The following is a 15226-nucleotide window of genomic DNA, read 5'->3' as shown; positions in this document are numbered from 1 at the left end:
TAACATATACAAATGTACACAAGTGTTGTGGAGAGGGGAAGAGGGTAGAGCAGAGGGAGGGACTGAGGGGAATGGGGAGGAGAGGCAGAGGGAAAGGGAGGGTTCAGTCTGGGAAGAAGGAGAGAAGGAAGGTGAGAAAGGGGTCATGGTGGTTAAAGAAGTTAGAGGTGGGACCAGGAGGGCAGTAGATGACGACAACAAGAATCTGGAGGAGGTGGTAGAGGCGAATAATATAGGCTTCAAAGGAGGGGAAGGAAAGGGAAGGGGGCAGGGGGATAGTGCAAAAGTGGCATTAGCAATCACATCTTCTCCAGGCAGCATTCCTTGATTAATCTTCCATCTACTCATGATATTTCCATCTCTGATGCTTACCCACTAAGCATTTTAGTACTCACTCCAACTACTCTTCCTACAGCACTTATGTTCACGTATTTTATAGTTGGTTGCTTCCTTTACCTGTTATTTCTTTTTGTGTTAGTCTCCCAGCTGTATTATAAACTCTTTGAAGGCAGGAATCATGCCTACTAACTCTATTGTACTCTTCAAAGTGCTCTCCAAAGCAGTGCTCTGCACTCAATAAATATTACTGATCGAATGACTGATAGACCTGGAACTGTTTGATATCTTACGTTAAGTCATGACTATCCCATACTGGATCACTTGGGCGTTTCAGCCAAGCACTTCAGGTAAGAGTATTCCACTTCATCCTTTTCCCACCTTGGGTTGAAATTAAGCATTCAACAGTGAGTGGATTTTGGTGATTTTGGATTTTGGTCCAGAGTATGCCACATTTTTAAAGGGTAGAAGAGACCCCTGAGAAGATAGCTCATCCTCTCGACTGTTAGCTTGCTGTGGGCAGGGAAAGAGTTTAACTATGCTGTATACTCCCAAACACATAATAATGTTAATAATAATGTTGGTATTTGTTAAGCGCTTACTATGTGCAGAGCACTGTTCTAAGCGCTGGGGTAGACACAGGGGAATCAGGTTGTCCCACGTGGGGCTCACAGTCTCAATTCCCATTTTACAGATGAGGTAACTGAGGCACAGAGAAGTTAAGTGACTTGCCCAAAGTCACACAGCTGACAAGTGGCAGAGCGGGGATTCGAACTCATGACCTCTGACTCCAAAGCCCGGGCTCTTTCCATTGAGCCACGCTATAGTAAGTGCTCAATAAATACCACTGATTGAATGATAATCAAAAAAAAGTTTTATTAAGGAGGGAATTCAATTTAAAAATGGATGCTGCAGATGTCACATGTCATTCTAAGGAATTGTTGTAAAACAATCAATCAATCATATTTATTGAGCACTTACTGTGTGCAGAGCCCTGCACCAAGCCAGTGTGGCTTAGTGGAATCCTGGGGCTGGGAATCAAAAGAACCTGTGTTCTAGTCACTTAACTTCTCTGTTCCTCAGTTACCTCATCTGTAAAATGGGGATTAGGACTGAGAATCCTATGTGAGACAGGACTGGGTCCAATCTGATTACCTCGTGTCTTTCCGCACACTTAGTACAGTCCCTGGCACATAGTAAACCCATAACAAATACCACAATTATTATTATTGTTATTATTACCAATTGCTTGGGAGAGTACCATATAACAGAGTTGGTCCAAGCACACTGAACTATGGCAATCTGAAGCATCATTACAAGATCCCAAGACAGATTAAGAAATTATGACTTTTCCCTCCAGACAAAATTTGGGAGTTTGGGATTTGAGGGTTAAGGAATTTTGTGTCCATTTTAAGAGAGTGAAGGAACTTATAAAAATCACAGAAGAAAAGACCCTTATAGAGAGAGACGAAATCAAAGCTATACAGAAGTATTCAGGAATTATCCTGGTGAAAATTACTTTATGGAGAAAGTAAAAAGGTTGCTGCTGTTCAATCTAAATTGGACAATTCTTCACAGAGGTTGAAAAACAATACCACAGTTATCAAGATGAACTTCTAGTTCTGTAGCTCCCTGTAAAGACTTGCATTGATATTCCAACTCATTTAGTTAATGTTATACTATGCTTTCAATTATTTTAAGGTTAAACAATAATTTAAATTTAACATTACAGTATCTAGCAGTAGAAGGAATTTCATATACTGATATTTTTTAGAAATTCTGGAAGAAATCCTCTGTCTATAGGAAAACACACCCCATGAAACATCTATTCTTGATACAACTACATTTTCGAGGTATATAACCTCTTTGCATTGTGGGGATTACGCCATCTTGAATTTACAGAACTTTAAAAAGTTTTCCAAAGCATTTTTTCACAATACTTACCTCATTATGTCCGTACAACCTCCTCTCGAGGGAAGTATTAGTATCCCCACTTTATAGATGAGGAAATTGAAGCACAGAAAGATTAAATGACTTGCCTGTGGTCTCACACAGAGCAAGTTAGTGGCAGAGCTGGGACTAGAAAACAACTCCTTTGACTCAGACTTGGGTTCTTTTCAATCAATCAATCAATGTTAAAATTTGTAGAACAGTTCTATACACATAAAAGATTAATTCTTAAAATAATAGGTGCCGTCTGTCTTGCATTTTGATAAAAATGTCATTTGGGATGTGTTTGCTTCGCTGGTAGCCTGCATTGCATATGTTCTCATCATCTTGATAGAATGTGAATCCGATAAGACCAGGAAATTCAACTTTTCTTTCAAATTTCAAAGAAAGGCATGTGTTGGGGATTCCATAGCTATTTTTCTTTCGTGGTGATGGTGGTTTTGCTGATGGTATTGATATAAAAATTTATTTTTAACTGGATATTTTAAAAGATAACTTTGGGTCTCTTTCCCATTGGCATCATGGCCTAGTGTATAGAACATGGGAGTGGGAGACAGGAGACTGCAGTTCTACTTATTGGCCTGCAGTGGGAACTTGGGCTAGACACCTATTTTTTCTCTGCCTTAGTTTCTTCACCTGTAAAATGGGGATAAAATACTGGCTTTCCCTACAGAAACCCCTTAACATTGGTTTGAAAACACAAAGTTGTTTTAACCCTTCATATCTAATCTCACTGATTTCCTATTACAACCCAGCATGCTAACTAATGCCAAACTACTCACTGAATTTCAATCTCACCAATCTCCCCTGCTACTCCTCTCCCAAATCCTACATCTGGCCTGGAACTCCCCCTTCACATCTGATAAATGGTCAGTTTCCCCACCTTCAAAGTCTTATTTAAAGCATATCTCCAAGAGGCCTTCCCCTACTAAACCCTCATGTCCTCTTCTCCCACCCCATTTGGCATCTCTCTTGAATTTGTTGTATTCTTTATTCATCCCACCTTCAACCCTACAGCTTTGTACATATCTGTAATTTATTTTAAGTTTAGACTACAAAGTCCTTTTGGTCAGGGGATGAGTCTACCTACTCTGTTGTACTGTACTTTCCCTAGCACTCATACAGTGCTCTGCACAGGGTGTACATTCAAAAAATATGATTACTGATCTTAGATTATGAACACTGTGTAGAAAAAGGATTGAGGCAGATCTGCTTATCTTGTATCTTCCACAGTATTTGTCATATAGTAAATAATGATTATCAAGATTTAACAGCATTATTTTAGTCTAATAATCAAACTCTATATATTGCTGCAGATTGAACAAGCCATCATATTATGTCTTAATTTGAGAATGTGGATCAGAGTAAAACAAATTAGCATAACACTGTGCTCTAAATCTAGATGATCTCAAAACCAATTTTAGCCTAGTAGACACCTTTTTCAAACTTGGAAATAATCCACTGTATTTATGGATATTGGTCTGGATTTATGGATATTGTTCTAAGTTGTGCTATGATATTTTAACCAGTACAAAGATAATAATATTCGGTATTCCTTCATGAAAATAAGCTTTAAGTTATGGCATTTTTTCTGAAGATATATCTTTTAATTTTTCTTACCATAAAAATCATTCAAAACTGGCTAATACATGCCGTATTTCCTCAGCATTAAAGCTATAATAATAATAATGTTGGTATTTGTTAAGCGCTTACTATGTGCTGAACACTGTTCTAAGCGCTGGGGGAGATACAGGGTAATCAGGTTGTCCCACGTGAGGCTCACAGTTAATCCCCATTTTACAGATGAGGTAACTGAGGCACAGAGAAGTTAAGTGACTTGCCCACAGTCACACAGCTGACAAGTGGCCAGGATCATTTATGTACACATGCATGCACACATAACCATAACGATACCCATGACCAGGGATATGCAGGGGAAAACAAATTTTGGTGGTGATTAAATCACCTCCTAAATGGAAAGTAGTCCCTTTGTGAGGAATAACACCTTGCTTCAGACCCTAAGGAATGTGCTACACTATTCATATCTGTTATAATCATCAACAGCAACTGACTTAAGATCAACTTTGCGAGGAGCACTCTACTGGATACCTACTGGGTGAAGAGCATAATATGGGGCACCTACAGAAAACAGTGTATTGGGTACCTACAGTGTGCAGAGCACTGCACATGGCTCCTACTGCCTGTACTAATCTTTGGAAACCTACACTGCAAATAAAGAGAGTTTATAGTCTAATGGGCAAGACAGACACAAATTTTCAAATCAATCAGTCATTGAATCAGCATGACATAATGGGTTGAGCATAGGCCTGGGAGTCAGGAGGTCATGGGTTCTAATCTGGGCTCCACCACTTGTCTGCTGTGTGACCTTGGGCAAGTCACTTCACTTCTCTGTGCTTCAATTACCTCATCTGTAAAATGGGGATTGAGACTGGGACCCCCCATATGGGACAGTGACTATGTCCAACTCCATTTGCTTGTGTGCACCCCAGCGATTAGTGCAGTGCCTGGCACACAGTACGTGCTTAACAAAATACCATAATTTACTGAGCATTTAATTTGTGCTTGAGAGACTACAGTACAATGGAACTGGTAGACACAGTCCCTCTGTAGGAATTTAGGTGGCACCCGGCGGTGGCCATTTTAGCTTTTCCTGCCAAGGTGGCAAAAGGCTGGTCAGGATGGAGGTTCCTTGGTGAAGTGCAGCATCCTAGATGTCACATAGGGAAGGTGGAAGGGTCTTGGTAGATTTGCTCAGCCCTGTGAGGGATAGAAATGAATAATACAAATGGTCATTTGCTGCCAAATAAGTAATGAAATAATTAATTGAATGGATAGCACATATCTCTAGACTGTGAGCTCAGTGTGGGCAGGGAATGTGTCTGTTTATTGTTATATCTTACATGCAGTAAGTGCTCAATAAATACAATTGAATGAATGAATGAATAAATAGGCATTGGGACAGAATGGCTAAAATGATTTTGGTGGTGGCAAGATCCGTAAAGGGGAGATTAGTCGGGAATGCCTCCTGGAGGAGGCACCTTTTTAGGATTGGTTTGATGGTGATGAGGAATGTGCTTAGCAGATTTGAGAGAGAGAGAGGGTTCCATGTGGGGAAAGCTGTGGTCCTTAGGCAAGAGATAAAAGATTTGGGTGGAAGGAATAGTGACAGGGTTAACTTTGGGGAGTTCTGCTGACCCCTAAGGAACTATGTTATCTGCCTTTGGTTTTCTGAGATGTTGCTTGTGATGGTGAGAACCTTTCAATTCATGTGGGGTAACTGAAAAGACTGATGGGTGAGCAACATCCCGCCACATAGTGTGAAAGGAGAAACGTATTCTGGCTATGCTGCTGGTTTACCACCCGCAGTTTTATATGTTTCCAAAATTGGCTGCAGCAGCAACAGCAACAGTGAATAATTTCAACGTTGTCCATAAGCAGTAGCTTTTAGGTTCTTATTTCCCTGTTTCACATGGGGGAAAGAAGAACAGTTCACGCTGGGAATTCCTCAGCAAATGAGGTCAATTTTATGTAAGAAGGGGGCGGAGATTGACTTTGTACTCTCCAAAGTGCTTATTACCGTGCTCTGAACAAGATAAATGATCAATAAATACCACTGGTTGTTTAATTGATTGCTGATTGCGTTAGGAGAAGTGGCTACCATTCTTCCCCCTCCTTAAATCTTTTACCTGTCTTGTCTCTGTTAGCCCATGATATGAAATACAAAATCATGGAATAACTTTGCTACTGGCCTAGGAGAGGAAAACAAAATTAAGAATAAAGCAGTGAGTCTCCAAATTCTTTATTCCTGAGAGCTTCCCTGAACCTCCCTCCCACCTGTCCCCCATTCCATTCCATCAAGAGCGTTGACCCAAAGAGCCACCAATAAGTTGCAGCCAAGAGCATCATGGGTCAGTTTTCCCATTTCTATGGCTACAGGGGCAGAGGTCAGACAGGTCACTTGATCCTGAAGAGCAGACCTTGCCCAGACCTCTCCCTCCCCATTCCCCACCTACATCAAGCCATCTCCTCATCGGCTGAGTGGAGACTCTGTTATTGATGCTCACTTTCCACTTTCCAAAAGGGGAAGTGGACCAACTAAGAAGGAAGGGAATACAAAACTTCTATCTTCCAACGCAACATCTAAGAAGGGTTTTCGTGTTCCTTCATGTTCAGCTCTCATCCATCTGCAGGGAATAGTTCTGCAGTAACATGATATGCAGCAAATATCATGTTTTAAATAGAACCAATCCATTGTTGATGAAGGCTTCTGCAAGTAATGGAAAGTTAGCACTAAAGGGCTGTTAAATAAACACCACTCTGTGGTGACATTATGCAGGCAATAGCTGGGAGTGCTAGAGATCCTTTTCATTATATCGGCATTATTAATTCCATCAGTTTGAATCAGATTGGGACCCAAGATGACTGGATGTTTCCCCAGGAAAATAAATCTGCATGAATTTCTTGTTTCAGAACAAAATCTCTTTCCTTGTATAAATATCCAGAGGCATTGGAGTAACAGTGATTCCTCAGGAAAGCAGCTTTTTCATTTTATTGGCATCTTAAGAAAATTAGATCCCAAATAACACATGAGAATGTACGGTTTATCTGACTTGAGAAGGATCTGCTACCTTTCATGTTCAGATCCTTAAGACTCCACTATCCATTCACTTTAGTTGAGAAATCCTGCATTTTCATTTCTAGCTGAAATGATTACGATTCAACTGAAATAAATATATGGATTTAATCTTTCCTGAAATTTCAGGCATTTTATTGTTTGGAAAGACAGTAATGCACCTTGTAATCAGCCTGGTTCTTGAGGCAAGAATAGTAGTAGTTTAGCCAAGGCTAATAGAAGAAACAGATTTAAATGATCTTGGTGGATATTTTGATATCTGCCTCCCCTCTTCTATCCTGTGAGTCCATTGTTGGGCAGCGATTGTCTCTATTTGTTGCTGAATTATGCTTTCCAAATGCTTAGTACAGCTCTGCACACAGTAAGCACTCAATAAATATGATTGAATAAATGAATGAAGAAAAGAAGGAGAAATAATCAGAAAAAATGAAATGAAATAAAAGGAAATTCTCAAATTTGTTGACAGAACAATCAGTTTAAGTGAATGAAAACCATTTAATACCTTTAATAGTTGGTATATCTTGGATCACCTGGGCAATGATTAGGAAGTCAATTTTTTTTTTAAAAAAAGCATATTTGTTTCTAAGGATATTTTGATTTTTCAGCTGGTAAATGATGGGAAAGATTTTAATCATAGTATCACCATTTGAAGCCAAGACAGTTAATTATATTCCCAAAAAGACATCTTGATATATATTTATACGGAATAAATTTGAAAATGCACCTGGTACCATGAATGGACTTTATGGAGTGACTGTACAAATAGCAGCTTCTTAATTCTTCACATGAAGTGTCTTCTGGACTGGCCTGGATCCCAGTTTTAAAAGTCAAAATTGGAAAACACACAGGATGATTAATAAATCTACCACACCTCAGCAATGGGACGGAAAAACCAACACATTACGTACTTCTCTCTCTGGCCCATCTGAGGAGATTGAATTACTAAAATGACTTGCTTTTAGGCTTAGTAAAGCGATACATTGTTGATCCTGCAAATTTGTAATTTAAGATGATCTGCTACATATTACATAGCAACCCTAGGATGAAGCATTTGAGATACAAAAATTTTCAGTTTGGTTTCAATACAAACCTTTTACATTAGGGATTCTGAAGGAAATTTTTGTAAGACAAGAAGCACACCCAGAGATGATATAGTATTCAACACATGGTGCAGGAAAACCCTTATTGTGATGGATTTAAGATGAACTAACTCTCAAGAAGAAAACTAAGATATGGTGAAATGTAAAAATGGGCGGACCTCTCATGGTCGCAGTTGGAGAGTTTCCAGTACTCTACCAGTCTTGGGTACGGGAGGAAGAGTCAAGCAGAGGCCTATCCATTCCATTCCTAGCTTGGGCAGTGGCTAGTGAGTGTAAGGCAATCTGCTACAAGTCAACACTCACCCATGCTGGGCAGCAGTGGCATGAGAGAGAGTCGAGGGCGGAGACTTAGAGTTTACTGTGCAGAAGGCAGCAATGGTAAACCACTTCTGTATTTTTACCAAGAAAACCCTATGGATACACTACCAGAACGATTGCAGATGGAGAGCTGGGGATTCTGGGAGAGATGTGTCTGTAGTATTGCTAAGGGTCAGAAATGACTCGATGGCATAAGACAAGAAAAAATGGGTCATCTGTTTATGAATAGCACCAAAGCTCAAAGTGAAGAGGAAACATAGAGATTATCTGGTGAATATAATCAATGTAGATTATCAAACCAGTTCACTCAAGACAAATAATCCACTTTGGAGTCTGATCAATCCTCCTGATTGACTGAGTTAGTCAAATTCACTAGGTAAATTTTTAGATCATCATTTCAATCTGTGGGAATAACCCTGGCACTGATAGTATTTATATCTGTTTGTGAATATTCCTACCCCTTCCCTTTGTCCTTGGAATCAAAGGAGATATCACTTACCTCTTTCCCATTCTGGGTTTCCTTGGGATTTAATTTATAAATGGTGAATGTTTGGGCTGAATCATCTGCAATCTCTTACTGAAGGTCCCAAAGACCATAATGTAAATAATAATAATAATATTATTGGTATGTGTTAAGTGCTTACTATGTGTCAAGCACTGTTCTAAGCAGTGGGGTAGATACAAGTTAAATTATATTGGGCATATTCCCTGTCCTCAAATAGGGCTCATAGCTTACCATTTTATAGATAAGGTAACTAAGGCACAGAGAAGTGAAGTGACTTGCCCAAGGTCACACAACAGAGTAGTGGAAGAGCCAGGATTAGACCCAGATCTTTCTGACTCCCAGATCCGTGCTCAAGCCACTAGGCCATGTGATTTCCATGAAACTGCTTGCAGAAGCATGAATTATTGCTGCCAGCCACATCTCTGAGAGTCTCCAGGATCTTTCCGTTTTGGACTCTGACATGATAAGTGTTGTGGCAGGGCCCATTGGTGGAAAACACCTCTTGCCATGTTTAAAGCAATTTTAAAAAATTCATCCCTGAATTATTATTATTATTATCTGAGTTCCTATTTTGTGCATAGCACAGTGCTAGGTCCTTGGGAATATACATAATATATATATATATATGTGTATATATATATATATATATATATACACTGAAGACAGTCCTGAACCACAAGGGGTTTACAATCTAGGCGGGGAGAGGGACATAGCAAAATAACTTTTAAACATCAGCATTCCCCAAATCCTTTACTCCTTTAATTCCAGACCAAAGCCCCCATCACTCTACAGTGTATGAAACTTCTATCATTGCTTCCCCCCATCTTCCCTTAATGGGGCATCCAGTAGGGCACCACAATTTTGGGCTCTTGAGAAGGGGGGCTGGGGTCCATGAGCCCTCAGATGTTCCAGCCGAAGAGCAGTAAGGTTGAATGGATATTTGCCAATATTTTAGAACTTTCAGTATGAAGTAAATGTAGTCTTTTTGAGCAATATTAGTCTTAATTAAAGTTAATCCTCAGCTTTTCCTTTCCAAGATTAAAGCATTTCAATGTAAGTTTTCTGTCCTCACAGCTTCAATTTTGTAATCAGAGTTGTTCTGTCTTCCCTCCCTCCAGGGATAGCAGTCAGTCAGCCAGTCATTTTTATTGATCCCTTACTGTGTGCAAACTGCTGTAGAAAGTGCTTGGGAGAGTATGATATAACAATAGAACCGACACACGCCCTGCCTACGGGAAATTTATAGTCTATGCCGGCACCTGAGATTAGGGATTCTTATGGGTTCTGCTCCAGTTGACCAGCTAGTAGGAAACAGATCATAAAATGGGGAGAATCACCAAAGACTATAACCTTTGACCTTTCAGATTGTGAGCCCATTGTTGGGCAGGAATTGTCTCTATCTGTTGCCAAATTGTACATTCCAAGTGCTTAGTACAGTGCTCTGCATAGAGTAAGCACTCAATAAATACGATTGAATGAATGAATGTAGGGCTTTTGGCACAGTGAGAGGAATGAATAATAATAATAATGATGCTATTTGTTAAGTGCTTACTATGTGCCAAGCACTGTTCTAAATGCTGGGGTAGATGCAAGGTAATTGGACTGTCCCACGTGGGGCTCACAATCTTAATCCCCATTATACAGATGAGGTTACTGAGGCCCAGAAAAGTGAAGTGGCTTGCCCAAGGTCACACAGCAGACAAGCGGCGGAGCCGGGATTAAAACCCATGTCCTCTGACTCCCAAACCTGGGTTCTTTCCACTAAGCTAAGCCACGCTGCTTCTCTATCTGATGATCTGGGACTACTTAGCATTTGCCGGGGTGGAAAGGGATTCCTTAACCAATCCCGGGGATTTTAGTTTCAGTCTGGCAGGTGCTGTTGGGAATCAATCCCATAATCTGCAAATAACTGTGATATTTGTTAAGCGCTTACTTTGTGTCAGGCACTGTCCTAAGCACTGGTGTAGATACAAACAAATCAGGGTGGTAGATACAGTCCCTGTCCCATATGGGGCTCATAGTCTCATTCCCCATTTTACAGATGAGGTAACTGAGTCACCCCCTCTCAAGGTTGCACCTGGAGAGTTTCCAATACTCTACCAGTCTCAACTATGGGAGGGAGAGTCAAGCAGAAGCATACCCGTTCCATTCCTATCTTGGCCAATGACGAGCGAATGGAAGTCAATCTGCTACAAGTCAAATCTCACCTATACTGGGCAACAGTGGCCTAGGAGAGAGTCAGGGATTAAGTCAAGTTGACTGCGTGGAAGGAGGCAAGGATAAACCACTTCTATATTGTTACCAAGAAAGCTCAATGGACCCACTACCAGAACAATTGCAGATAGAGGTGGGACTTTCTGGGAGAGATGTGTCCATGGTGTTGCTTTGGGTTGGAGGCATCTGGACAGAAATAGACAAGACAAACTGAGGCACAGGGAAGTGGAGTGACTTGCCCAAGGCCAAACAGCAGACATGTGGTGGAGTTGGGATTAGAACCCACGACCTTCTGACTCCCAGGCCTGAGTTCTATCCACAATGCAATGCTGTCTGTAAAGATAGTTTTGTTGTCATCTAGTCTTCAGCTTCCTCCTCAGCAGATTCACCCCAACTGGGCACAGTTTAGCTGATTGACAAAGAAAGGTGACGTGTGAATAGAGCTTCTTTGATTTCAGTCAACCGATAAATGGTATTCATTGAAAGAATAATTTGTGTAAAGCACTGTAAAGGTGTGTGGGAGAGTACAACACAAGTCAGACACATGTTCTCTGTTCTCAAGGAGCTTATGCTCTAATGGCTAATGAATTTCAATTTGTGTAAAGCACTGTAAAGGTGTGTGGGAGAGTACAACACAAGTCAGACACATGTTCTCTGTTCTCAAGGAGCTTACGCTCTAATGGCTAATGAATTTCAATTTTCTTGTATCCCAAATCAAGAAAATTGGTTAGGAATTTGCACCAAGATCTTCAAGAAAATCTTTTGAGTTGCCCCTGAATTCTAGTACTGTACTGTCCCAAAATGCTTAACACAGTGCTCTGAACACAATAAATGCCACTGAATAAATGATTGATTTATTGATCATCCCATTCATCGGGATCTCAGAGACCTTTTATACTGATGGAGAAATGAATGCATATCAATAGTCAATTAATTGCGAGCATCTACAGTGTGCAGAGCACTGTATTTAAAGTATGGCAAGACACTTGGAAGCAATGCCCTCACTGAGTTTACAACCTATTAAAAATGAATACTGATAATACAAATAATGTTTTTTGTTTAGCACATAATAATAATGATATTTTATAAACACTTACTATGTGCCAAGCACTGTTCTAAACACTGGGGTAGATATAAGGTTGGACATAGTCCCTGTCCCACATGGGGTTCACAGTCTTAATCTCATTATGCAGATGAGGTAGCTGAGCCACACAGAAGTGAAATGACTTTTCCAAGGTCACACAGTAGACAAGTTGTGGAGCCAGGATTAGAACTCTTGTCCTCTGACTCCCAAGCCCGTACTCTTGCCAATAGGCCATGCTGCTTTTACTAGCCTATACTGCTTCTATCAATCAATCAATGAAATTTTTTGAGGGCTTACTGTGTGCAGAGCACTGAACTAAGTGCTTAGGTAAGTACAATAAAACAGAGTTGGTAGACATATTCCCCACCCCCAAGGAGTATATAATCTAGAGACGGATGTGCCAAGCACTCTACTAGGCACTGGGATATAAGCAGATCGGACATGGTCCCTATACCACATGGGGTTTATAGTATAATGGGTGAGGAAGACTAGGTAATCTGTCTCCCACAGACTAAAGTAGGAGACTAGGCTGACATAGATAGGACAAAAATAGTGGGAGTGTATGATTGGTCCAAGGGCACTGAACAAATTCTAAAGGCAAAATACAATCCCTTATCCAGTTTCTAGTAAATTTCCATGTGCTAAATTCAAACTTTGAACATTCCAAGTTAAGAGTGTACCTTGTTAACCTGAATTTTATTTTAAATTTTATGAAGTAGGACATAACAGATTTAATTCCCAAAAAAAGAGCTTGTTAGAAAATGTCACAGGACATTCCACGTAGCATGATGGGATTGACCTAGCAGTCATGGGGAGGTTATCGTTCAAAGCCGTCTGACTTTAACCCCCTTCTACCACATCTGGTCTAACTTTCTCTAACCAAGTGAATAGATGCCCTGGCCAAATTCCAACCCAGGTAATTACATTCTGCCTCCTGAATTCTCCTTGCATTTTTAATTGGCCATGGTATTCGTCTTTTTCTTCCTCATATTAAACTGCCCACGATATTGTGGGAGGTGCGGAAGCTATTCTACAGGAAAGATAGCAGCACATTCTGGAAGTGATCTTTTATCACTGTTTTGTCTACTTCACCTGGGTGTCTTGATTTAACTCAACTCAATTTAATTCACTTAGTTTAGCTGAGTCTGGGCCCGTACAACTACCCAGGATGAGACTCTCATGCAACCCATGCTGAGATAAATTAAAGGTGATTGAAGACTGTGTCCAGAAGGGACACACTCAACATTCAGTTGCTTGAGGCAATCACTAATAATGAACTCCTGGAACAGAATCAGTCTGGTGGCATCAAAGCCATGCTCTTTCCAATTCTTCTTTAAGGGCTTGTTGGGTGGGCTTGGATGATAGTACCCCCTTTCCCTCTGCTCCTCCCCATCTCCCTTCCTATCCCCTTGGCACTGTACTCGTCCGCTCAACTGTATATATTTTCATCACCTTATTTATTTTGTTAATGAGATGTTCATCCCCTTGATTCTATTTATTGCTATTGTTTTTGTCTGTCTCCCCTGATTAGACTGTAAGCCCATCAAAGGGCAGGGACTGTCTCTGTCTGTTACCGATTTGTACATTCCAAGAGCTTAGTACAGTGCTCTGCACATAGTAAGCGCTCAATAAATACTATTGAATGAATGAATGATTGATAATAATAATAATAATAATGTTGGTATTTGTTAAGTGCTTACTATTCATTCATTCATTCAATAGTATTTATTGAATACCGAGCACTGTTCTAAGCGCTGGGGTAGACACAGGGCATTCAGGTTGTCCCACGTGGGGCTCACAGTCTTAATCCCCATTTTACAGATGAGGTAACTGAGGCACCGAGAAGTCAAGTGACTTGCCCAAAGTCACACAGCTGACAAGTGGCCGAGCCGGGATTCGAACCCATGACCTCTGACTCCAAAGCCCGTGCTCTTTCCACTGAGCCACGCTGCTTCTCTAGTGGGTAACAGGACATCTAACAGTGGCTGAAACCCGCAGAGCAGACCCAGAGATGGGAGGTACCAGGGACCAGGGAGCTTTGGTTGTCAACGGAAAGAAATTGGTCATGTCACAAGGAAATAATAATAATAATGTAGAGATTGAGGGGCTCAAAGGGCAGAGATTGTGGGCATTAGAGGGCAGAGTTGATGGGATCAGAGGATAAATGAATGGCCTGCTGTTATACCAGATTGCTGGGATCAAGAAGCAGGGTGGCTTAGTGGAAAGAGCACAGGCCTGGGAGTCAGAGGACTAGTGTTCAAATCCCAGCTCTCCTCTTTGCCTGCTGTGTATCCTGGTATTTAGCTTCTCTGTGCCTCAGTTTTCTCATCTGTAAAATGAGGATTTTACTGTGTTTGAACAAACTGTGTTCTTTTTTTACAGTGCATCAACCCCAGTACTTTGCACATAGAAAGTGCTTAACTAATACCATTAATATTAGTTGATTTGTAGTAGAACATCCATTTTTGATTTTTCTTTTTAGCTACACAATCTAACCATAAAATAACACAGGATAACCTTGAGAAAAGGTTGAAATGGAAAAGAGATACACAATAGTATTCTGGAACACAGTTTTCTAAACTCCCAGTAAAGGGGCTCCACTCCTTTTATTCCTCCACTGGCTTTCAGAACCAAACTCCAGTAGATGAGCTAGGGATCCCAGAATCAGTTTGTTAATTGGGGAACAGGCCCATTTAAATAACTTGGCTGCTTCATGGGAAATGCCAATAACAACTGTTGGTACACACACTGCATTTTGTTATCTCTCTGGGCTTAAATTACTCTATTCAGCCTGTCTTCCCAGACAATGAGTACAGGTCAGCAACACCAGAGTAATCCTTTTACCCAGCCCTATCTGAAGTGACAGTGGAATGAAAGAGAACTTTTTAGAGGGTATCAGTTTCCTAGGGAAGTTCTCCAAACAAGCATATGGATTCATCACTTAGCAATTGTACTTCCACTTTAGGAGAAAGAAAGCTGGCCCTACTTGTCACATGAGGAAATAGATGAAAGGGCTCTTGAGAGAATGGTAAGATTCCATTGTGGAGGTCTATTTACTCACTAGT

The 15226-nt window shown here is 40.6% G+C and overlaps 2 non-coding genes across 2 annotated transcripts; both read left to right on the top strand.

Annotated features, from left to right (window-relative positions):
* Positions 1-8195: 8195 nt before the first annotated feature.
* Positions 8196-8333, top strand: LOC114817138. Its single transcript, XR_003764986.1, has one exon. It is a non-coding gene; the product is annotated as a small nucleolar RNA SNORA7 (small nucleolar RNA).
* A 2589-nt stretch (positions 8334-10922) lies between these two features.
* Positions 10923-11060, top strand: LOC114816543. The gene has a single exon (XR_003764332.1). It is a non-coding gene; the product is annotated as a small nucleolar RNA SNORA7 (small nucleolar RNA).
* The last annotated feature ends 4166 nt before the right edge of the window (positions 11061-15226 follow it).

The sequence above is a fragment of the Ornithorhynchus anatinus genome, chromosome 1 (genome assembly GCF_004115215.2).
Source record: "Ornithorhynchus anatinus isolate Pmale09 chromosome 1, mOrnAna1.pri.v4, whole genome shotgun sequence".
In the NCBI taxonomy this organism is placed as follows: Eukaryota; Metazoa; Chordata; class Mammalia; order Monotremata; family Ornithorhynchidae; genus Ornithorhynchus; species Ornithorhynchus anatinus.
The sequence above is the reverse complement of the archived record's forward strand: the minus strand, read 5'-3'. Positions and strand labels throughout refer to the sequence as shown.